A 23,228-nucleotide genomic window follows, 5' to 3' on the forward strand; every position below is an offset into this window, starting at 1 on the left:
CTCGTCTCGCCTCGCCTCGCAACCCGCTTGCCACGCCGGCCCTGGTCGTCCCTCGTCGCCGTTCGTCACCCCTCGTCGCCCCTCGTCGCGCACGTAGCCGCGATTCAACGCGAGTAGCGCGACGCGACGAGGCGAGGCGAGGCCCGGTGCGGCGCGGCGCGGCGCGGCGCGCCACGGCACGGCACGGCACGGCACGAAACGGCACGGCATGGCGCAGCACCGCGCGATACGACGCAGCGCGGAACAGCGCGGAGCACCGCACGCCATGGCGAACGCGATGCGCCCTTCCATCTCTCTTTCGAGAGCACTCTTCTCTATCTCTTTCTCTTTTTCGCTACGACCAAACCCTATGCCTCTGTGTCCATCTCTCTCTCTGTCTCTCTCTCTCTCCCGCCTCTCGCCTGCTCTCTTCGTCGGTATGTGCGTGCGTGCGTGCGTGTATACGCGCCCGCGCGGACACCTTCCGTCGAAGGCAGCCCCGATATAAACCGAGTAATATTACCGCGGGCAGAGCGGCAAGGTAACAGAGAGCCGCTGCCACGGAGCGTTCCTTCCGAGAAAATTTACGAGCGGCACGGTTCGGGTGCTCGTCGAGCCTCTTCTCCTCTCTATCTCTCTCTATCTCTCTCTCTCTCTGTCCCCCTCTCTCTCCTTCTTTCCTCGGACCCATCCTGCGTCCTCGAGAGAGAAACGTCGCTCACACGGGCGACGCAGCGCGTTACGACTTTCCGTGCTAAGCTCGTCATTTTGGAACGATCGCTCTCGCGCGGTCTACGTACCGATCGCGTCTCCCTATCCCTCCCCTACGCCCCGCCCGTCTCGAGACACCGATTCCAATGGAAATCGATCGACCGATGCTATCGATAATCTCCCCTAAGGACTAGTATACTCTTGGAGTTTGGCAACGTTTCACGAACCATTTTGCGAGTCCCGAGATCGTTAGGGCAAGCCGAACGCGAGGATGTTTCGCTTTAAACCGAGTCTACATTTCGAATTCTTTCGGAGCGTTGCCTTCGGTCCACGACGGTCTCGCGTGCATACACGCGCCGCGACTACGTAATGTAGCTACCTACGTACGCCGTAGTTTGTTGCGCGAACAAAGAGGAGGAGGAGGAGGGGGTGGGGAACGAGGGGGAGGAGGAGGCGGAGGCGGAGGCGGCGAAGGAAAGGGAAGAGGACGCAACCGTACTGACACGACGTCGAGACGAGCGAGGAAACGCGAGGCGGTACGGCGCGGCACGGCGCAGCCCGGACTCGCGGACCCTCACATCCTGTCTATGACAGGATGGCTGATGGTTCCTCGCTCGTTCGCTCGGTCGGTCGGTCGGTCGGTCGGATGGTCGGTCGGTCGGATGGTCGGTCGGTCGGTCGGTCGGTCGGTCGGTCGGCTGGCCAGCCTTTCAGGGCCCTACCCATACCCCTATAATATCGCGCTCTTATGCCGGTTAGGCCTCCGTTCGTGCGAGCGGAGCGGCTGCTCCTCTTCTCGGCGACGGCTCTCTCTCTCTCTCTCTATCTATCTATCTCTCTTTCGTCGACGTCGCCGTCGCCGTCGGTCTCTGGCTCTTAGTCTCACGGGGGCCTGTTACTCTCTTTCAAGCCTCGACGAAGCATTTTTTCTTCCGCCAGGCGGCCACCGTCGCAGCCGCCGACGTCGGCCGCCAAGGTATCGAATCGTCTCGTCATCGGGCTACGCTTAGCGCGGTATACGTACGTACGTACGACGTACGTACGTCTATGTATGCGTTCGTCGTACGTATGTATGCGCGCGAGGCCAACGGAGAGAGAAAGAGAGAAACGAAGAGAGAAAAAGAAAAAAGATAGAGAAAGAGAGAGAGAGAGCAAATAGAGAGGGGCGACGTTTTCCAATCGCGAAGCGAGGTCTCGCGCGCGTTCCGACGACGATCGAAAAAGGTGAGACGTGCCGAAGGGGGATATAGACGCGGACAATGAAGCGGATGAGAAGGAGTGAGGCGATGGTGGCATGCGAGACGGGTATAGAGGGTACGACGGAGAGAGAGAGAGAGAGAGAGAGAGAGAGAGAGAAAAGATGCCAGGACGAGGAAGGACATCGGTAAGGGGAACGGAGGCGACGGACTCGACGGACTACTCGAGTGTCAACGATTTGGCAACGGCTTTTATGGCTCTCGTCGAGATAGCTCGCTTCGAAGTCGCGTGGCACCGAACGTAATCGCTTAGGTATTATGATAGATATTTCGCAAAGGAATTAGATGAGTTCGAAGTTAAAAAAGAAATCGAAAAAGAAAGATAGAAAACGAGATCAACCGGTGGGATTCGTGGATCGATCGATCGATCGATCGATCGATCGACCGATCGATCACCGATATCTCGCTGCGTGCGATCGCGAGGAACGCGCACGTATATTTGTTAGGTACGTAGGTGCGATATGCGAATTATACGTGTATAACGTAATACGTATTATACGTGTGTCATATATATATATACATGTATATATGTATATATATATATATAAAGTAAAGGGACCTGTACGAGAGGAAACTGATAACTACGCGAGCAGTCTGGAAGTATTAAGGAAGAGAGACAAAGAGGGGTGATAGCGCGGAGGGAGGGAGAGCGGAGCGACGGACGAGGAATAAAGGGAGGGGGGAGAAAGAGAGTAAACTGGGTCAGTGTCGTGGAACTTGAAAACTTCACTTCCGTAATGCGAGAGCGGCGCTGACTGCCGCCTCGAAGTCGCTTAAACTGCGTTTACGAGTCAACGGTAGGTAAAACAGAAACACCTCGAGAACTCGAGCTCGAGTTATACCTAGTTATATGTACGGTATAAATCGTCAGTGTGGTAGAGAAAGAGAGAGAGAGAGAGAGAGAGAGAAAGGGGGCAGGCGGAGGGACGCAGAAAGAGGAAAGAGAGAAGGAGAGACGAGGGCGCGCTCGCTCGCTCGCTCGCTCTCTCTCTCCCTCTCTCTCGGAAAGCGAACGAAAGGAAGAGGAGGAAGTAGAAAAGAGAGAAGAGAAGAGAAAAGAGAGAGAGAGACGAGATTTCTCTCTCTTTCGCATAACGCAACCTAACCCGACGAATATACAAATCGAACCATGTGCGCATTACTACGAAGGACGAGAATCGCCGTTTGTTACGAGCGCCGTTGTTTCCTGTGCGTTATACGTCCCGGAGTGACGTACGGTTACGCGACGTATACACGTTTCACGTTGTTTCCGAATACGATCGAAACTTTTCTCCGCGGGCTTTTGGAAGCCGGTATTGTAACCGTCGAAAACGTGCTACGCGGAGTGGGGAGGGGAAGAATTCGTTCTCAAGGTCATGACTTTGTCGCCGGAGGTTTAAGCGACGGTGAAAGTTCGTCGTTCGTTCTCGTTCGAATCGCCGAAAAATCTCAAACTGTGACTCCGTCGACGGAATCTCCGAATTCTCGACGCTTTTCTCCTCTCTCTCTCTCTCTCTCTCTCACACACGCTCTGCCCCCCCCTCTCCCTCCCTCTCGTTCGTTAGCTTAATAATCGAGATATTCGATTTAGGGAAAGAGACAAGGACGACGATAGCGACGATTCGGTCGAAGGGGAAAAAGTACGAGCTCGACGTGCAATACGCGTGAAAAAAGGGACGACCGACGAGGACGCACGCGTGTGCGTCCTCTCTCTCTCTCTCTCTCTCTCTCTCTCTCTCTCTCTCTCTCTTCGTATCTCCGTCTCATTCACTCTTGCTAGCTTTTGTCTCGTTCCTTTTTCCGAGAGCACGCACCGACGCGCTGCGCGTAGTGCCGCCCGTTGACGTAGATAAACCGTCGCCAACGATGCTATATTTACGATCTTTCTTATAACGAGTGCGTGGATATTCCAAGGAAATACGGTATATACGAGGAGTATCTCCGTCTCTCTATGGCGTGAAAAGATAGAAAGAGAAAAGAACCGCTCGCCGTTCTTCGCCGCCGAGCGGCGAGCCTTCTCGTTACGTAATACTTTACCATTCTCGTTTCATCTTCTTGTTATCCGATTTTTTCTTTTATCCCTTTCTCTTCTCTTTCTTCCTTCTCCTCCTCTAAACGCGTATATACCTACGGACGAAACGGAGAGCAAAAAGAAAAAGGCACGACCGACTCGAAAAAGATAGCGAGAGACGAGATAATCGATCGAATTACTCTCGTTAAACTATTTCATCGCGCTACGTTTTATAAAGAGCCTGGAACTGGAGAGATTCGAATAACCTGCGGTATACGTATATGTATATCCAAAAGCAGCGGTTGAGAATTCGCGAGCGGAGAATTCGCGGTTCGCGAAGCAAGCACCGAAGGTCTCTCTCTCTCTCTCTCTCTCTCTCTTTCTCCATCCAGTGGTCTCGTTTTCTCGTTTAATAACCGGTAGGAGGAAGAGACCGGGGGAGTTAGGAGCGAAGAGTACGAGGAGGAAGAGAAAGATCGTTCGACCGGCAGAGTACGTAGCGCGAGGAGAAGGAAAGGAGAGTCGTTCGCGCTTACGTAGACGCAACGCGCCGCGCACGTAAGCCTGAAAACACGGGTGGTAGTGTTCTCTCTCTCTCTCTCTCTCTCTGTCATACTCTTTCTCTCTCTCTCTCTTGCTCTGTCTTCTCTTGGCTCCTCTTGGCTCTCCTCTCGTTTCTACGCCCCTCTGGGTCGCGCGCGCGACCGTTCGATCCTTTGCGTCGTCGTCGCGTCGACGTCGACGTCGTCGGCGACAACGCAACGCAACGACAACGACACGACGCAACGACACGACGACGACGACGACAACGACGAGGACGACGCAACGGCAACGGCAACGGCAACGACGACGACGACGACGACAACGACAACGACAACGACGAGACGACGACAACGACGGCGACGACGACGACGACGACGACGACGACGACGACGACGAGGTGCGAGGTGGAGAGCGTAGATGGAGGGTGACCGACGTGGTCGTAGGGAGGAGAAAAGAGAGAGAGAGAGAGAGAGAGGAAGAGAGCGCGAGAAGTGGAAGAAGGATAGGAAGGGCCGTTATTTAGCCGGCCGCGCGCACGGCCCTTCGCGACCCACCGACCGACGTCCTCCGCTCGCCCTCCGGAGTGGCTCCCACCTTCACCCTTCGTTCGCCCTTCTCTTCCTACTCGTAAACCTTCTCTCTTACCCCCGCGTTCACCCTCGCGTCTCCTTCGATCTCTCTTTCTCTCTCTCTCTCTTTCTATCTCTATCTCTCTCTCTCCCTCGCGCCCACGGTCGCTGCCGTTCTTCGGGACGTGGCAGGATGCGGTGCGGTGCGACGCTGCGGGGCGGCAGACTCACGGCTGCTCTTCACGACTCCCTCTCTCTCTCTCTCTCTCGCTCTCTATCGTTCTCTCGCTACCTCGCGTTTCTCTTCTACGCTTCACTCCACCTCTCCACGTCACTCTATAGCACGGAAAAGCTCGCCCGGCTCGTCGTCCACGAACGGAACGGAACGGAACGAAGCGGAGCGAGTCTGTGACGTTGGCTGTCCGTCGTTCGGCGAAATCCCGTGCTAATTAAAGCCCGCCTCGATGCCCGTCTCCGACCGGGGCGACAGAGCCGACGGCTATCTCTCTCCGTCCTTCTCTCTCTCTCTCTCTCCGTCTTGCTCTTTCTCCATCTATCCTTCTTTCTCTAACGTTCTCTCGCTCCCTTTGCGAATGGCCGCACGAAGGAGAGAAAATTAAGAAGACTCTGGGTCGGCTCCTTCGGCCTATTGTGCCTTGCGATGGTGTAGAGAGAAAGAGAGAGAGAGAGAGAGAGAGAGAAGGACGGAAAGAAAAAGACGGAGATAGAGAGAGGTAGTCCTCGTAACGGTACCACACCGTCAAACTTTTCTTCTCTCTCTCTCTCTCTCTCTCTTCTCTCTTTCTTTCGCTTCGTTCGCCTTTCTGCATTACGCACGACGTCCGGCCAGGAGATAAATTCGTGCTGGATTTTATCTAGATACATTCCTCGTACGAACTTTTCGGACTCGCGGTCCACGCTGCTCTTTCTTATTCTCTCTCTCTCTCTCTCTCTCTGCCTCTCTTTGTTTCTTTTCGTATTCGTCATCCATCTATCTGTCTCTTTCTCTCTCTCCCCCTCTATTTCCCTGTAGCCGACTCGAAACTATAGACGCGCTAAACGCGAGGATAGGAAGCGTTTCTGGTTTGTTCGTTCGTATACCGCTTCAATAGTTTTTCTTTCCTTCCTTTGTAACGAGCCATTTAAACTACCGATCAGCTGACAATGCCGACGTTTCGCCGTTGCCTCGTAGGCATTGTTGAAAATTGTGTACGATGTATACGTAGAACCGAAAGTACATAAATAGATATATATATATATATTTACTTTCGAAAAACGATCTTTCGACTTTGCCCGTGTTTTTGCGTTTCTTCTTCTCTTTTTATTTTACGAGTCAGGGCACGCGTCTAACGCGATTCGTAAGAGATCGCGACGAGCTCGTAAACGATGGTCGTAGAAAAACGATCCATCCGTCCCCGTTATCGTTATTTTTTTTTTTTTTTTCAAAAGTTCCTTCGACTCGGTAACGGTATCCAAATCTTTGTTTCGGATACGTTCGTAAACGCTCGAGTCCAATTTGTAAACAATGCGTCGTCACGAAGGACGCGATAATACGGAGCAAACACGCCGAATTCGTAGGATTTCCAGTTCTCCGAAAAACAATTGTTTTATCGCGACCGTGTTTCCGAACGTCGAATTCGTATATATCGAACGATCATTGGGGCTTAGACCGGGGAAAGGGACGGACGAGCGAGCATCGCAGCGATTTGATTCCTCGTTATAAAAACGCTCTTAACAATCCTTCTCCGTTTCGTTTTTCCTTCTCTTTTTCCATTTTTTTTCTTTCTCTCTCTCTCTCTCTCCCTGTTTTTTGTCCTTTTTATAACTAGGAATACATTTTCCTTCGCTATGATATATCGACCGAGATAATACGAGTACCAGTACGTTTAGGTGCGCGTGCTCGTTAAAAGCAGATTTGTATATGGCTATGGTTCACGAGGTTATTCGCGCGAACGGAAAGGGAACGCACGTGAAACTGTAAACACGACCTTGCGACTTTACGGTCGTTTGCGAAGTCGTTCCACGTATCTCTCTTTCTCTCTCCTTCTATTTCGCTCCACCCGCTTTCGCGGAGATACGCGTATCTCTTTTTTCTCTCTTACTTTTTCTTTTGTTTTTTTCAATTAATTTCTCACCGAGTATTGTATTTCGCGATAAACCGATCGAATTTTAGGATAGCGAACTTTGTCGAAGACTCGAACCTTGGAAATAAGTAGGTGCTTGTTTTCTCTCTCTTTCTATCCCCTCGGCGTTAACCTCGTCGTGAATTCCGAGAGAGCCGAGTAACGTTAGTTCCAATTCGTCGATTAACCAAACGAAATTTTTTCCTCCGGGCGCAGAAGCGTCCTAACCCTAAAGGGGATCGCATAGGAGAAACGGCGACGTAATACGCGGCTTTCTCTCGCGTGAAATTTAAAGGCGGTCGTGTGTCTCTTTCCTTCTCTCTTCTCTCTCTCTCTCTCTCTCTCTCTCTCTCTCTCTTTTTCTTGCCCTCTCACGTTTCCTCTCGCGAGAGAGGACCAGGCCCTCGATCGATCCAAGCCCGCATAGTCGTGAGCGTACAGAAGCCTCTTGTTTGTCGGCGGTAACGCTGGCCAGCCGTTGAGGAAAAAGTTTTTATTGCTTGGATTTTCCCCATAATCTTGAGTAATTAACGGCCAACCCTGAGGCCCATACTTGGAGGTCCGTGCAAAATTGTAAGGAAAGCGAGATTAAGAGAAAGGACAGAAAGGACGGAAAGGACGGAGTGAAAGAGAAAGAGAGAGAGAGAGAGAGAGAGAGAGAGAGAGAGAGAGAGAGCGAAGAAAACAGAGGCCCTTCTACCGAAAACCTACTCTTCCCATATTTTTCTTTTTTTTGTTCTTCCTCTTCTTCCTTCGCCTCCTCTTTCTCCCTCAAACACCCTTCCCTCTTTCTCGAGTAGAGACGCGAGCTAGCCGTCGCGACTAACGATTCTCCACCGTATTTTCTTCCCTCGTACCCCTCTCTCTCTTTCTCTTCTTCTCTCCATCGTTCTCTGGTCGCTTCTCTCTCTCCTAGTCTGGCTTATTCTAGAGAGGAGAGTCTAGACCCTCCTTTTCTTCGTCGTCGACTTAACGGCCGCACCTGCCGCTGCTACCATCGAGTGACGTCGTTTCGACGACGACGACGACGACGACGACGACGACCAAGAGGACGACGAGGAGAAACGTTCGATCCGCGTGAATACTTTTCCAAGTATACAAAAAAAAAAAAAAGAGAAAGAAACTCGTATCTATAGCTCTCGTAAGTATTTCGTATCGAACGATTCGAGAATAGATCGTACCAACGATCGACTGCAAGTTTAAACGGATGGGTAACGAGAAATCTCGTTCTCGAGATAATTCTGTTTCGAGTTTCATTCAAATATATCCATTAACGTATATCTATCGATCGTAAGAATAGTACATCTTAGATATATCTTAGGTCGATCGAAATAGTTGGAATATTGTTTTACGCCTCTCATAACGAGTATACGTCGATGTATCGACGTTCGAGCGCGGACCACGAAACTTTATGCCCGATGGAAAAAGTATATCGATGCGATACGCAGTAAACGAAACTCGCGAGCTTCTCGTCGACGAAACCATCTTACGACGAAAATTCGACGTCGTGAGAGTCGGCTTTCGCCGATCACGTGTATTTAAAACGATCGAATTAAAAGAATACCAATTAAGATTCCCAGCTCGTAATCAAGCCGACCTTTCTTGATAAATTAATTGCTATTTCGGAGTGCCGTTAGAGAGCGTGAGCGTAAAAATAGCTTTCGATCGGTCGTCTCCTAGCTCGTGATACGAAAGACGAGCCAGAGAAGTAGGCTTTCGACGTGATCAATCGATCGCGCATCAATTACCAATTACGAATCACGTTTGTGTGCGCATAGAAATTTGATACGAGATTCGACGTATCTAGCTATTTATGTTCTAGGAGCTACGAGCGTCTCCGAGATTCGACTAGATTCTCTGTCTCGCTCTAGTCGTACAAAGTCCGCCAATTCGATCGATAAGTAATTTCAGTGCGTTTAAGTTTCCGCGAAACGAGCCGTTCGAAGCTTTCTAATCGCGAACACGCGAATTTATGATCTTTCGGGTCGTACCTGCCGCTGCCGCCACCGCCACCGCCGCCGCCGCCGCCGCCGCCACCGCCACCGCTGCCGCCGTGTAGCCGCGCCATTTCCGGCGCGCATGCCTTCCAGCGAGCGTAGCGTTCGTGAGAGAGCGTTCTCTCGCTCTCTCTCTCTCTCTCGCTCTCGCTCGCTAGCTAGCTCGCTCGTTCGCTCTCTCGCCATCGCCCTCCGCACCGGGAAGGGCAAGATCGGAAAATTAACGACCCCTCGAGCGTTAACTCCCGACTCCAGGTCGGCCTTCGGTCCGCTCCTTCGTTAAGTCCTTCCTCGGCTTCTCGCGACTCACGCAGCGTTTTCAGCCGTCCCCGTTCCCCCCGTTTTACCGCCCCTCTACCTCCCTCTCACCCTCCCCTATCTCTCCCCTCGCATTCCCCCGTCATCCTCCTCCTCCACCTCCTCGGCCCCCTTTCTTCCCACCGCCCGACTCCCCCCCCATTCCACCCATAACCCTTCTCACCGCGACCTCCTACGCCGTGGCAAGCCACCCTCCTCTGCGCCCGCTTCTCCTCGGCATCGCCACGAACGCGCTACCCTTCGAGCTACGAATCGCAGATTGGTGGAACGACCGGTCGATTATCTATAATCGATGCCGCCACTGCCGTCGCCATCACCGCCAGCGAAGTCGTCGCTCTACGTGCTCTCTCTCTCCTTCTCCTTCTCTCTCTCTCTCTCTCTCTCTCTCTCTCAGCTACGCCTTCTGCGAACGATGGAGCCGCTATTCTATCCACGTCACTGGATTCTTAGCGAATATTTTTTTTCCTCTTCTTTTTCTCTCTCTTTTTTCTTCTCCTTTCTTTTGCTATTCTCTACATGAACTATAATAAAGGAAACGAAGGGTACTCGATCGCGAAAAACTTTGGGTTCGTTTGTTAGGAAAAACCGAAACCTACGTATAGATTCTTACCTGTTCGGGCCCGGAGCAGGTAGAGAAGATCGACGCGAAAAGTTTAATAACGCGAAAATCGATTTTACCGAACTTCCGAAGTACCTACTCTTTCCGGTTTCCGAAAATTTTTCTACCGTCCTTGGATTTCTTTTCTTTTCCTTTTTACCGGCTCGGTCTTCGAAGGACCCGCCGAGAGAGAAAGGAAAAGAAGAAAACTATAGACGTATCCAATTGAAATTCTCATTTCGCATTCCGTCGCACATTATGTCGCGTATTACCCCGTTCGACCAGTGATACGAAGAGAAACGTACAAAGAGAATGGAGGAGACGGAGAAACGGAAGATGAAGTGAAAAGGAGAAAAAGATGGCCAGCTTAAGCCTGAGAGTTTGAAAGAGACGAAGCTACGTGCGAGAGAGAGAGAGAGAACGAAAGAGTACGAGCGCGAACGTGAAAAGTAAGAAAGATAGAGAGAGAAGAGGTTGTGCCATCGCTCATTCGACGATTATTGTACAAAGCATAGCGCGGAAACTATCTTTCCTCTTCATTCATAACTCTTTCTAGCGTAATAGAGGAGTCGTCGGGGTGAGAGAAAGTAAGAAGAAAGTAAACGATATACGTATAGATAGATGGTGTGCCACAGGCAGTGGAAAGGAGATATGACGAGACGACGAGTCGAAGAAAAGGAGACGGAAAGAAGAGTGCATTTTATGAGTGAGCGAGTGAGCGAGAGGGTGGGAGAGAGAGAGACAGAGAAAGGGGATACCGAACTAAAGAAAGGGTGGAAAAAAAGAAAATATATAATATATATATATATATATATATATATATATATATATATATACACACACATATATATATACACATACCACGCGCACCAACGAATACGGATAATAAAAAAAATATATATATATATATATGGACAAGCGTGAGAAGTTTTCGCGTCTCGGTAAAGTTTTTCTCTCGTCGCCGAAAAAGCTTCTTTCACCGTTGATTCCGTTATCGTGTCCATCCGTCCAGCGAGTCTGCGAAAACGACGGACGATTTATCGGGAGAGCAGCGAACGTCAGGAGGTAGAGCGCGAGTACACCCGCCATCTTCTCCCTCCGTCTTCGACGTAAAGCGAAGAGCGCGCGCGCGCGCGACCGATCGAGAGAGAGAGAGAGAGAGAGAGAGAAGGAGCGAGCGAGAGAAGAAGCGCGCAATGCCTGTCCGGATAAAGAAAGCGGAGAGCCGTGCGCATGAACGCACGCACACATAGATACGACGTAAGCGCGTGTACGCGTGCTTACGTGCTCTTCCTTCCAACGTTGAATCCTCGAAAGGGCAAAGGTGGATCGACCGTTTTCTCGTACAACGGAAATCTATCGGGGATCTCGTTGTTGTTGCCTCGTCTTTTCGACGAAAGGTGTGTACGCTCTACTACGAAGCACGGAGTAATTATTTCGATCTTAATATTTTGTAATCGAACGTTCCTTTCTTCCCTTATATTCTTTCTTATAAAAGAAGTAACGCGACGTTCGAATGTACACGAATGATAGTATTATATATATATATAAGATAGTGGTATAATATTTTAATATAGTATAGAGTAGATTGAGAGGAGAGGAGTTAATACTGATTATGCTATAAGTAGAGTAGTGTACATATATGTATATATCAATTTGCGCATATGGTGTTATATTTACTATTAATTATACTAGTATTTACATAGTACGTATACATATAAATCACGCTATTTATATCAGATTAATGTAAATATAATTTACGCTTATACCATTACAAAAAAAAAAAAAAAAGAAAAAAACTTGATAATATTTCCGACACAAAGTCGCGCTTAAATTTGCGACCATAAAGCGAAATGAAATTTGAGAAATACTACTAAGTATATAAATGTAAAGTTTTGTCGCAAAACTATTTGAAGGATTAAGTTACAAAACGAATAAACTCCTTTACGGTGACACGAAAACGTGAAATTTCTTTGTACGTAACCTCGCCGCATTGCCTTCTCCCTTGTTTCACGATGACGTAATCGGGAAGAAAGGATTCGATCGCAACGCGTTAATTTCATCGGGAGAGATTTCGTGCGAAAATCGTCGCGCGTTCTTATCGCGCTTGTCTTCGTTTTCTTTGTCTCTTAAAAATCTTTCAGTTTCTCTCTCTCTCTCTCTCTCTCTCTCTCTCTTTCTCTTCCTCTTTGTTCGACTTAACCGCGTATCGAGCAAGTTATCGACGAAAATATCAAACTTACGTCCTATGATTAAAACGTAATCGATTTTACGTAACGCGATATAACGGTATATGTACATACATATCATATATATATATAAAAGAAAAAGAAAAAGAAAATAACAGCGCAAGGGAGAAAAAGTGAACGAAAAAGTGAACGAAAAAGGAAGAAGAAAGTAAAAAAGGTTGGAAGAAACGTTAGGAGGGATAAAAAGCGAAGGATAGCAAGAGTAAACGATGGTTCCAGTCGGAGATTAGATTAGATGGGAAGGGGAGAGAACGGAGGATTACCGAAATGTTGGACCGTGTCGCGAGGAAGTGCATCGTATAGCTTGTCCGATCGCGAACACACTTCGGCGCTAATGCGGCTTGGCCGTGTCCCTCTCTCTCTCTCTCTCTCTCCGTCTTTCTTTCCTTCTCCCCTTTGCATCTCTTTTAGGGTCTTGTCCATGTCCGAAGAAAGGGCCTTTCTTTCCTCTCTTTCGCGTGCGCTTCGTGCAGCCTTCCAGATCTCTCTCGCTTTCGCTCTCGCTCTTTCTCTCTTATCCGCGATCGGAAGAGAGATGAAAAGAGCGAAGGAGCGAGAGAGATGGACAAAGAGAGAGAAAGAGAGAAAGAGAAAGGAAGAAAGAAAGATCGAGCGTCTCTTTCTCTTTCTCTTTCTCTTGTTCGGTCGTTCGCTTGCCGGCTGGACGTTGAGCGAGGTAAAAATCGCGAGAGCCGTCAATTAGAAGCCCACGAAGAGGAGCCATTCCCTTCGGCCTTCGCGAACAAAGAACGAGACGAGACCACGTCAACGATCCTTTTTCCTCCTTCGAGAATGATATCGATGAAATATTTCACTGTAAACGACGAAATTCGGTAGGAGGTAAATTGCTCGTTGTACCGTGTTTCGTTACACCCTCCTTCCATTGTCCGTTTCTCTCTCTCTCTCTCTCTCTCTCTCTCTCTCTCTCTCTCTCCTCTTTTCTCGCGTCCTCTTCTCTCAAACGATATTCGCGATCGATCGTTTATAAAGTGCTTTCTCGCTTTTTCTCTTTCTATATCTACTTCTATTTGTATCTGTCTCAAACTTATTACATAAAAACGTAAAGCAAAGTTGCAACTGGGTTGCACGTGCGAAAGCCACTACGTTGAAGGAAGAAATAATTTTGTAATCATTAGTGCGGGTCGTCACGCTCATTGTCCGATGGACGGATAGCGAGCAAAGAGAAAACAAATGTTTTTCGTATAGATGCGCATCGTTCTATGGAATCCTCTATCTCTCTCGTTAAATAGTTCATTAGATTCCAGTGATAATAATTTATTACAGTCGCATGAATCTATGAACAATGTTGGTCCGCGTAACAGTTTAATTATTCCATACAATATAATTTCAAAGCGATTACCATTAATTGAATCCATATTGGTCTCTAAGCACCCAAGACCCATTGTCACAGAATTATTATTCATTTCTTCGTAGACTCTCTCCGTCGATCGATATACTACGAACGAAATAAGACACGGACGAATCATCGTTCCAAGAGTCAAAAGTATCGGACGAAGAAGTTGTTGGGAGTTTTTCGTAGGAAAAATCGATAGTGGAACAAGGGACCTGTCCGTGACACAAGACCGTAGTACGAGCTGAGAGAGAGGGAGAGATAGACAGATAGAGATAGAACGAGAGAAAGAGGCAGTGGGTGAGAGCAAGAAAGATCGACGGGAAAGAGAGAGAGAGAGAGAGAGAGAGAGAGAGAGAGAGAGAGAGAGAGAGAGAGAGAAAGAACGTGGCGGACCCGAGGCAAAATGTCGTCTTTCCCCGGGATTGCATGCCGTGAAAAAGAGACGCGCACACGTTCATCCACTAAAAGGGATCACGGCCGGAAATCTTAGGACGAACAGAGTAGACGCTTGCTCTCAGGAGGTCTTACACTTCCGGAATAACCGGATGTTCCAATGGAGATACATCGGACTCCTGCTCGTTTCTTTCTTCGTGGCTCTCCCTCGCTCCCTCTCTCTCTCTTTCTTTCTCCTTCTGTCTTTCTTTCTTTCTGTCGCTGAAGATATAGCAACATACCTATAATCGTATATCAACGAAGAGAATCGTTGATGTATGAATCGAGATCCGAAAAGAGTTTGCGGGTAATCTTTGACCATCGTTATCGGATATAAAATGAAACGAATCGGTTGGAAAGTATTAGAGTCGTTAATGAATATTGATGAAAGATCAAAAGAATTCTAGTAAATAGGAAATATCAAGAATATTGTGAATATGTATTATATGGATAACGATCGAGGACGCGTTGTAGCGTTCTTTGTTAAAAGACACGATAACGTGTAACCCGATAATTTATAGCAGCGCACGGCGAAGACCTCGTATAAAGTTCCGTACGTTAAAGCGGGTAAGCGTGTGCATATTATACGCGCGAGCACGTACCCACGCGCGAGGAGAGGCGCACGTAGGCTCGCGTCTCTCTCTCTCTCTCTCTCTCTCTCTATCTCTCTCTTTCTCTCTTTCCATCCATCTCGTTCCCCATATGCTCTTCTGCGCTGCGTAATGACGAACGAGCGAACGAACGAGCGACGAGACGGAAGAGCGCTCAAATTTCCCGCGTGAACGACGCGACTAGTAACTACGTAGGACAGAGAGAAAGAGAGAGAGAGAGAGAGAGAGAGAGAGGCTCTCGAGCGCAACCTCCTTTCTTCTTTTTCGCTATCTTTCTTCCTCTCCTAGCGTCTTCTTTTCTTTGGAGTTCGAGTCCAAAAGTCACTTATAAAGCCGCCCGCTGTGAGGCAGGGGGAAAAAAACGGTGAGCGATTAAGCGGACTTAGAGGACCGATGGACACAACCGGATGAACCTTTCGAAGACGGCAGTACTTACTCGCACGTCATTTATCATTTATTTAAACGTTCACGGTTCGCTCGATAACGATAAACGCTTTTTCCTTCGAAAGTAACGATTTTTGAAAATAGTCGCGAATAGTCTTTTAACTTATATTCTGTCTCTCTAAATAATAACAGAACCGCAGAGGATAAGAATAATAAAGATGGCACGAAAGATACCCGACGTACTTAACCGAGATATCTTTTCATTTTATCTCATTACGGTGTTCGAAGAAGCTCGACGTATTTATAATCGTTCGTGATCATAAACGAAGAAAGATCTAAAGGTATAATCGTCGCCTAATCGTTTCGATCGCATTCCTAAACAAATATTATTTATTTAAAAATCTGTCCGAACACGAATATTCGATTCGAACGCGATAAGCGAAGAAATTGGTCGCTCGACGAATTAGAAATCTACGTTGGTACGTCGTGGACAGATGGATGGATGGATAGATAGGTACGGCGTGCGAACGAGGATACGTACGTATATCGATCGATTTCGTAAAATTCGCGAACACGAAATCGAAGGACAAAATCGAGAGAGGGTGGTTTAACGGTAAAGGACCTACGTTCGGCAAAGTTCGTGTAACAGCTGGACGATTCGCGCGGACTTGCCGTAAGGTTCGACCATTAGCCTTTCCATGTATGCGAGCTCGCAGCCGAACGCTGGGAAAAGCGGCCAAAGTCGAGGGAGAGGCTCCGGTTCTATCGGGTTTTCCCGGTTTAGCTGGACCCAGTTGCCCTTCTCTTTCTCTCTCTCCCTCTCTCTCCCTCTCTCTCTCTCTCCGTCTCTCTTTCCCTTTTTCTGGCTCAGGATATCGACTAGGGGATAGGAAGCAGCAGCGAGAGAGAAAGAAAAGGACGGGACAGGGTCAGCCTATTCCGATAGGGTGGTGGCGGCGGCGAGTACGAAGGGTGGCGACGAAGGGCGTCGCGGCAACGCTCTGTCTACGTGTCGCATGCTCGAGAGCGTGTCAGCGCGAACGACGGCGAAGCTTTAAATATTCGATGCTAACGCCGCGCTTCCACGCTCCCCCGTCAAAGCGAGGCCGTCGCTTTGAAAGCATCGTGAAACTTTTAGCGAGGCTTCGAAAGCGATCGAACGATCGCTGAGCTCCGCGGCCTTATAACCGATAAGTCTTACCGATCTCTCGCTGGTTTCGTTCGCTTTCTCTTCTTTCCTTTCCCGTCCTTTTTCCTTTTTTTTTTCTTCCTTTCGTTCCTCCTTTCCTTTCTTCTAGCGGAACCTAAGGAGACGAGCGCGACGAATCGCGTTATTATCTTCAAAGAGAGGGAGCTTTTCTTTCAGGGATTCTTCGAACGATCTTTCTCGCGAGTCGAAATTTCCTTCTACGCGGGCGACCGATCGTCGAGGGTAACCCGACACAAAGATTTGGAATTTCCCGAAGAGCGGCGGAAAGGGAGGAAGAAGCGAGAGGAAGAAAGAAAAGGGCAGGACGACGCGACCAGCTTCCGTACCTGAGGGCAATACGCGTCGCTGGTATATGGCGGTTGTATATCTTCGCGAGGGATACGTCGGTGGAAGCTCCGACCGTTTCTAGGTAGTCAGGATCGGCCTTGTTCTCCCTTTTCGAAGGCCCCGCGTTTCTCCTTTCGTTCGTACCCGCTCCACCTTCTTCTTCGACTCGGCAATTTCTCTCTCTCTCTCTCTCGTTTTTTTTCTCTTTCTCGCTCGCTCTCGACTCCTCGGTTAATCTGCGAGACAGCTGTGCCAGGGATACACCCTCGCCTAGGTCTCTCCTTTATTGCCGCGTCTTCTCTTCTTTTTTACGTCATTATTAAAAGAACGCCCCGACGGCGACGACAACGGCGACGGTGACAGCGAAACCCAAGGAAAGTGTTTTTCGAGCCGTGAACCGCGCGATTAACGTGACATACCCGACGGTCCCGTCCTTTCCCTTCAAATTATTCGGATATACCTGAGCCTAAGTCCTAAGAAATGGACGGTCAACCTTATCTCTCGCGAATATTCTCTTTACCTGCCAAACCGTTTTTACACTCCTATTTTCTAAAGGACCCACGGGTCAAGAATTTAAACACTTTCTCGGCGAAACGTTCGAGTGCTCTTTCAGCGCATTTATCATTTGTTGTGTTCGAGGGTGTGCGCTTTTATTTAAACGAGTTTAGGTAGAGAAAGAAAGAGAGAGAGAGAGAGAGCTTATGTACTTATGTAGGTACTCTTCTTTAGACCGATCACGGTGGTTAATGGCGAAGAGACAAAAGACGCTAGCGTGACGCGGGTTCGGGTCTATTCCGTAACGGCGGAAGGGACTTGGGGGAGGGTAAAGAGAGGACGAGGGACGGTCGATGCCGCACACTACGCTACGCTACAGGATCGATCGCTAAGTTCGAAGAAAACGGGACGTGGCTTTTCGAAAGAGCACGATCGTACTGGCACAACACCGCACATTTTCGAGCCCGTTCTATTTTCGAAAGCTTTCTCGACAAAAAAAAAACGAAGAGAAAAAAGAAATAGACTGATTTACAAAAAAAAATCATCGAAGCTTTCCCGCTCGATCGAAAGTATCCGCTTAATGGATAAAAATGTTCGTTTGTGCGTAATTAAAGCTTTGCGAAGGGATAAAAAACGCTCGAAGGATATTCGAGATTTTATTAACGAGACGGACGAAAAGAAGCGACGATGATTTTTGAAAAAAAGGATCAAAGGGGGAAGAAAAAAAGAGCACGAAGGAGTATCGCGAGAAAAGGTACGGGAATAATACGAAAATCCGGACGATTTCGTTCTAGCGCGATGTAATAACGATTTAATAAGAGCAACAGGCGATGCCAGGGGAACGCGTATGCCGACGACTATTCGATTTGTTTTACTCGATTTCATCGAGTGTACAGATATTATCGGTCTGGTAGAGGCCAAGAACTCTCTCTATTTTCGTAGCGTTTCCTCTCCGCATAAACGTTACATGCGTACATTCGCACGCACGCATACGTAAATTATATATTCATATTCGTATTTATAAAATATATATATATATATATATACATATATATATTACGTACGTAGCTACAAGCATTAAACGCAAGTTTCTCTCGTTTTTGAGAAAATCCGTCATTCTCCTTGTCTTTCGCTAAACCGTCCTTTCATATACCGTAAGTACGGAACGCAAATTGTTGCCTTCTTACCTGACAAGGGACACCGTAAGCCGAAGGTAAGAAAAAGTCAATTCCCATAAAATTAGACAGCCGCGGAAAAATATATTGTAAGACCCAGGTCAAAGTCAGACCCTTCGACGGTTTTCAATTTTCGACAAGCTTTCGACCATGCCAACCAAAGACGTACACCGTATTCACTTTCTAAACCTTTTCTTTTCTTATCTCTTACTTAGCGTCTTATACATACCATTGTCGACCCTTCGTTCTCTTTGTACGTGGTTGCCTTAAACTCCGAATAAAGCAACCGACGTTACGAAAAGGAAGTAATTTGGTAATTCCGTTGGAAAGTTTCCAACGATTCGAATTTCTTTCCTTCGTCGCGTATTTTTTTCAACGGATATGCGGATAAGCGACGAATCGATAAAAAAGAGAAAAGAAAAACGAAAAAAAAGGAGGAGAAGAAGAAGAAGACAGAAAAAAAAATGTCAACACGTTCGTCGAGGCTAATGTCGCGTATTAAATATAATTCGAACGAAGCGTAACCTACACGAGGACGAACAACGATCAATCCATGTTTTCTCGTGAAAAGATGCGGAAACTAGGTCGGAAGTCTCGTTCGAAAGAGCAATAAATTTGACTCCCGATCTTTTGGATCATAATAACTGCGCGCGCTTTGGATTAAGTTTCCCTTTGAATAACCTCTAGGTCACCGTATAAAAAGGAAACTTGTTGCGTTTGCTGTACGTGTATATGTAACTACGTATATATATATATATATATATATATATACATATATATATATACAGATATATATACATATATATATTCCTCCATAAACGATACAGAAGGCATACAGCTACATTCGCATATGGGTGAACGATATCGAAATCCACGGGCCATGGACGGAATCGTGCTCCGTCAGAGTAATATAGAGAAAAGAGGAGGTGGGAGGGCAAAGAGGGAAGAGAAGAGAAGAAAGAGAGGAGAGAGAAGGACGGAACGAAGGAAGAAGCGGAATTCGCTTAGTTAAAGTTTGCCGTTACGATACAAATGTAATCGAAATTGGACTAGCCGATAGTTTCTCTCTCTCTCTCTCTCCCTTTCTGTTCGTTCGATGGGTCATCGGTTATATCGAGCTCTATTTTCGGTTCGGCCAGTTAACTCGATAATTTGCGTTTTCGGTCGAGGTACGACCGTTACCAGGCATACGCTAGGAAATGTTTCAACGAATGAATGGAATCGAGCGATGCGAATCTCGATGCAACGGCAACCGACTATCGTGTCTCGCACTTGTTGCAACGCGTCGCACCCCAAGCAGAAAGATAGGATCGACCCACTTCTATAACTCGGCTTTCTGATATATGACTACGCCTCTAACGCTTCCAAACGTACGTAAGGGATTTAGCGATAAGGGTTGGTAAAACGGTAAAGAAACTGACGCGGGCGGCCAAACTTTTTCCTTCGCTTTTATCGATCTTGGTTTTAGCGAGCAACGCACGTGAACGCATTCTTGTCAAATCCGTTAGGGAACTAAGAGAAAATTGCCAAGAGTAAGAATTTTTTCCTATCGCGATAACGATCGTCCATAATCGTGAAAATGTTTTTCGGTAAATCTCTAGCAGTGGTTTATCTCTCGCGGTAGGAGAGGGACTATTGTCGTCGACTCGTCAATGGATACGAACGAAAAACAGTTGCGGCACTGCTTCCCTTCGATCGTCTTACAATTTATTTCTCTTTCTACTCTTCGCGCGACGCGACAACGATATCTATCGATAAAAAAATTTCGAATAATTCGATAACTCGAGATAGAAATAAAAAACAAAAAATAAGAGAGAGAGAGAGAGAGAAAACAAAAGTAAGAGAGATACGAGCACTCGCTGTTTTTCTACGAAAAATGACCAAACTAAAGTCGTTATTCACGTATACCTGAAGAAAGGTCCAAGATATACAACTACTGACCCTAAACTCGAGGGACAAAGTCCTCGAACCATAAAGACATTACCGTTATGCCGAACACTTGCATTTGTTTTATGTTAGACTCGAGGCAAACGGTGTAGGAACGTCGAATAGAGCCCGTTTCAAGTATTTTTCGGGGATTTCAAAGACGACGTCTTAATTCATATTCCATCGACCGTAGGTACGATTAACGCGTTTCACGACTTTGATTATTCCTGTTAAAGTAAGTACGTCGAGGGTACTTCGTAACTTTTCTTATTAATCCAAAAGCATGCTCCACTCAATTTCCATGTTTACCATTTTCCACGAAAAATCGTGGAAGCCTCTACCGATTCAGAGTCATAATATAGTTAAGAGTTTCGATCAAAATGAGGAGAAGTAAAATGGAACGTCGAAGATTTGGAATCGGTGAGAGGTGGAGGGAACGGAGGGGGAGGAGGGGGAAGAGGGTAAGAGAAAGAGAAGGAGCATCGAGTTCCTTTTTACTTACACCGCACGTTCTATCGATCAGCATCCAATTCTTCCCTTCTTTCTTTCTCGCGTATACTTAGGAAGAAAAGAAACCGGACCGCGAAGGATGACGGGAGCCTCTCGCAGCTTTTATACCCGTCGAAATAACCGAACGAAAGTAGTCTCGCGGGCTTGTCGATTTTCTTTCTCTCTTTTTCTCGCTCTCTCTCTCTCTCTCTCTCTCTCTCTCTCTCTCTCTCTCTGGCTTTTGGCTAGGTAGATGGGAAGATGGGTAGGTAGGTAGGTAGGTAGATATCCCGTTTTCTCCGTCGCGAGTTAACTCCTCGGGTCGTCCAAAGCCCGCGGTCGGTCGGTCGGTCGGTTGGTCGGTCGTACCGTAGAGCTATGTATTTACACCAGGGTAGCTTCCTCTCTCCCCCATCCTCTCTCTCTCTCTCTCTCTCTCTCTCTCCTTCGTCCGGCCCTGATACCTAGTACATAGGACTGGGGCAGCCAGCACCTCCCACCCTCTCTCTCTCATACTCGTTCTCGGTTCTCGGTTCTCGGTCTCGCTCTCGCTCTCGCTATCTCGTAAAGCGCGTAGGGTGGTAGAGTAGAGAGAAACGCGATGGGAGCGGAGGAGAGGACAGAAGCAAGGATACCGGAGAGAAAGAGGGGTTAGGAGACAGCTGCAGGCCATGCGAGGGTCCGCCGACCAAGCCTGGCCGTTTACCGCGGAATACACGGCGAACGAGCGCGCGCGCGAGATAGAACCAACGCCAACGAGAGAGCGAGAAAGAGATAGAAGAAAGGAGAGTATACGCGATACGCGAGTGGTAGAGAGAGAGAAAGAGAGGTCTCCCTTAGTTCGTCCCGCGACCCGCGGAGACCCTAGTTCGCTCATCGAACCCACCCCTTCCATCTACCACGACGCGTACACGGTGCGCTCGAACCTTCTCTCTCTCTCTCTCTCTCTCTCTCTCTCTCTCTCTCTATATATATATATACACACGTACATATATATATATATATGTATATATATATCTCACACCTTCTTCCCACTTCCCCTACTGACATCCTCTTCTCTTATCCCACGAAACCTCGCCACCCACCGACACCAACGACGACGACGACGACGACGACGACGACGAAGACGACGACGACGATGACTATGACGAGGACGAGGACGAGGACGAGAAGGAGACTAGGACGAGGACGGCAATGGCAAAGGCGAACCCTTGGCGCCCCTTTGCTCTTAGCCGCGGATACGAAAGCCGGTGTGCGCGATATATACGAGGGCGAGAGAACGAACGAACGAACGAACGAACGAACGAACGAACGAACGAACGAACGAACGAACGAATAAACGAGAGAGCGAGCGAGCGAGCGAGCGAGCGAACCTTCGACGAGCTACGGCCAAGTTCCCGTAACTCGCGCTCCGGTAAATTTCCACGGAGACCTCCTTGTCCCACCACCCTCTCTCCCCCTCGCTCACTCCCTCGTCCCCCCCGTCCCCCAAGCGGCCGTCGCTCTCCTTTTCCTCTTTGCCACCGCGCTCTCCGTTCCTCTACCATCGGCAGCCGCCACCGTGGCCAACCTTCCTTGTCCTTCTCTTCTTCTTCTTCCTCTTCTTCTTCTTCTTCTTCTTTTTCTTCTTTTTCCTTCACCTCCTTCGCCTCCTCCTCCACCACCTCCTTTTTCGTCGTCCTCCTTCCTTTTCCATCTACTCGAGCTCCGAGCGGGCACTTCGAGGATTTCTTCCTCGGCGACGATTATGTGGGTGCCTGACCGGACGTTGTAGGTGTGCGTCTAGGTATGGGTGACGCGCGAGCGTACGAGGGTGGGAGAGCGAACTAGCGTGGGTATTCCTCCTCTAGCTCGGCTATAGGGTGCCGAGGTATCGATCTTGTTTTTTATCGGCTGGAAATTCCGAAATCTCGCGATAGGGTGAAAGATAGAAAGAGAGAGAGAGAGAGAGAGAGAGAGAGAGAGAGAGAGAGAAGGTTGCTAACGGTAGACGGTTAAAGGGAGTAGGTCGTTTAGATACAAAAACTCGTTCGAGAAGCTCCATTTCGAGAACGAGCTTGAACATAAAATTCGCGAAAATGAGAATCCAGCCAATGTAGAATTTGGATTATTCGAATCAACGTGGAAGTAATCGTTGGTAATATTCATCGAGCGAATTAGTTTCCTGATAAATGCTTCGGTCAATTTAGTCATTTGTCTTTCGATGGATATCGCAGCAAATATACTTAAATAATTACCTTAAACGATATTTTTCTAAGGGCGAAGAAAACGTCGGAAGATAAGAAAAATTAGTTGGAAGGGAAATATCGCGAGAACAGTTTTCGTCGTAGAAAAGTTCTAACACGGAACGAAAACGGAAGAAACTCATAATCGTTCGAAAGTTATAACCCAAAGAAAAGAAATCGCCACGTTCTTCGTGAAAATGCGAATTCTTGCGGAGGAAAAGTTTGAAGGTCAACAGGTCGGTACGGTATCGGATACGTGTTTCGCGA

The 23,228-nt window shown here is 48.0% G+C and overlaps 1 protein-coding gene across 2 annotated transcripts in view; it reads left to right on the forward strand.

The window, feature by feature from the left end:
* Positions 1 to 4,835: 4,835 nt before the first annotated feature.
* LOC122637159 (protein distal antenna-like) overlaps positions 4,836 to 23,228 on the forward strand; it is a 29,086-nt gene continuing 10,693 nt past the window's right edge. Inside the window, exon 1 of one of the 2 annotated variants that reach the window (XM_043829121.1) lies at positions 4,836 to 4,876. The gene's annotated coding sequence lies outside the window, so the exon portion shown is untranslated. The remainder of the gene's footprint in view (positions 4,877 to 23,228) is intronic. The other variant, XM_043829120.1, reaches the window with a different exon arrangement.

The sequence above is a fragment of the Vespula pensylvanica genome, chromosome 24 (genome assembly GCF_014466175.1).
Source record: "Vespula pensylvanica isolate Volc-1 chromosome 24, ASM1446617v1, whole genome shotgun sequence".
Lineage (NCBI taxonomy): Eukaryota > Metazoa > Arthropoda > Insecta > Hymenoptera > Vespidae > Vespula > Vespula pensylvanica.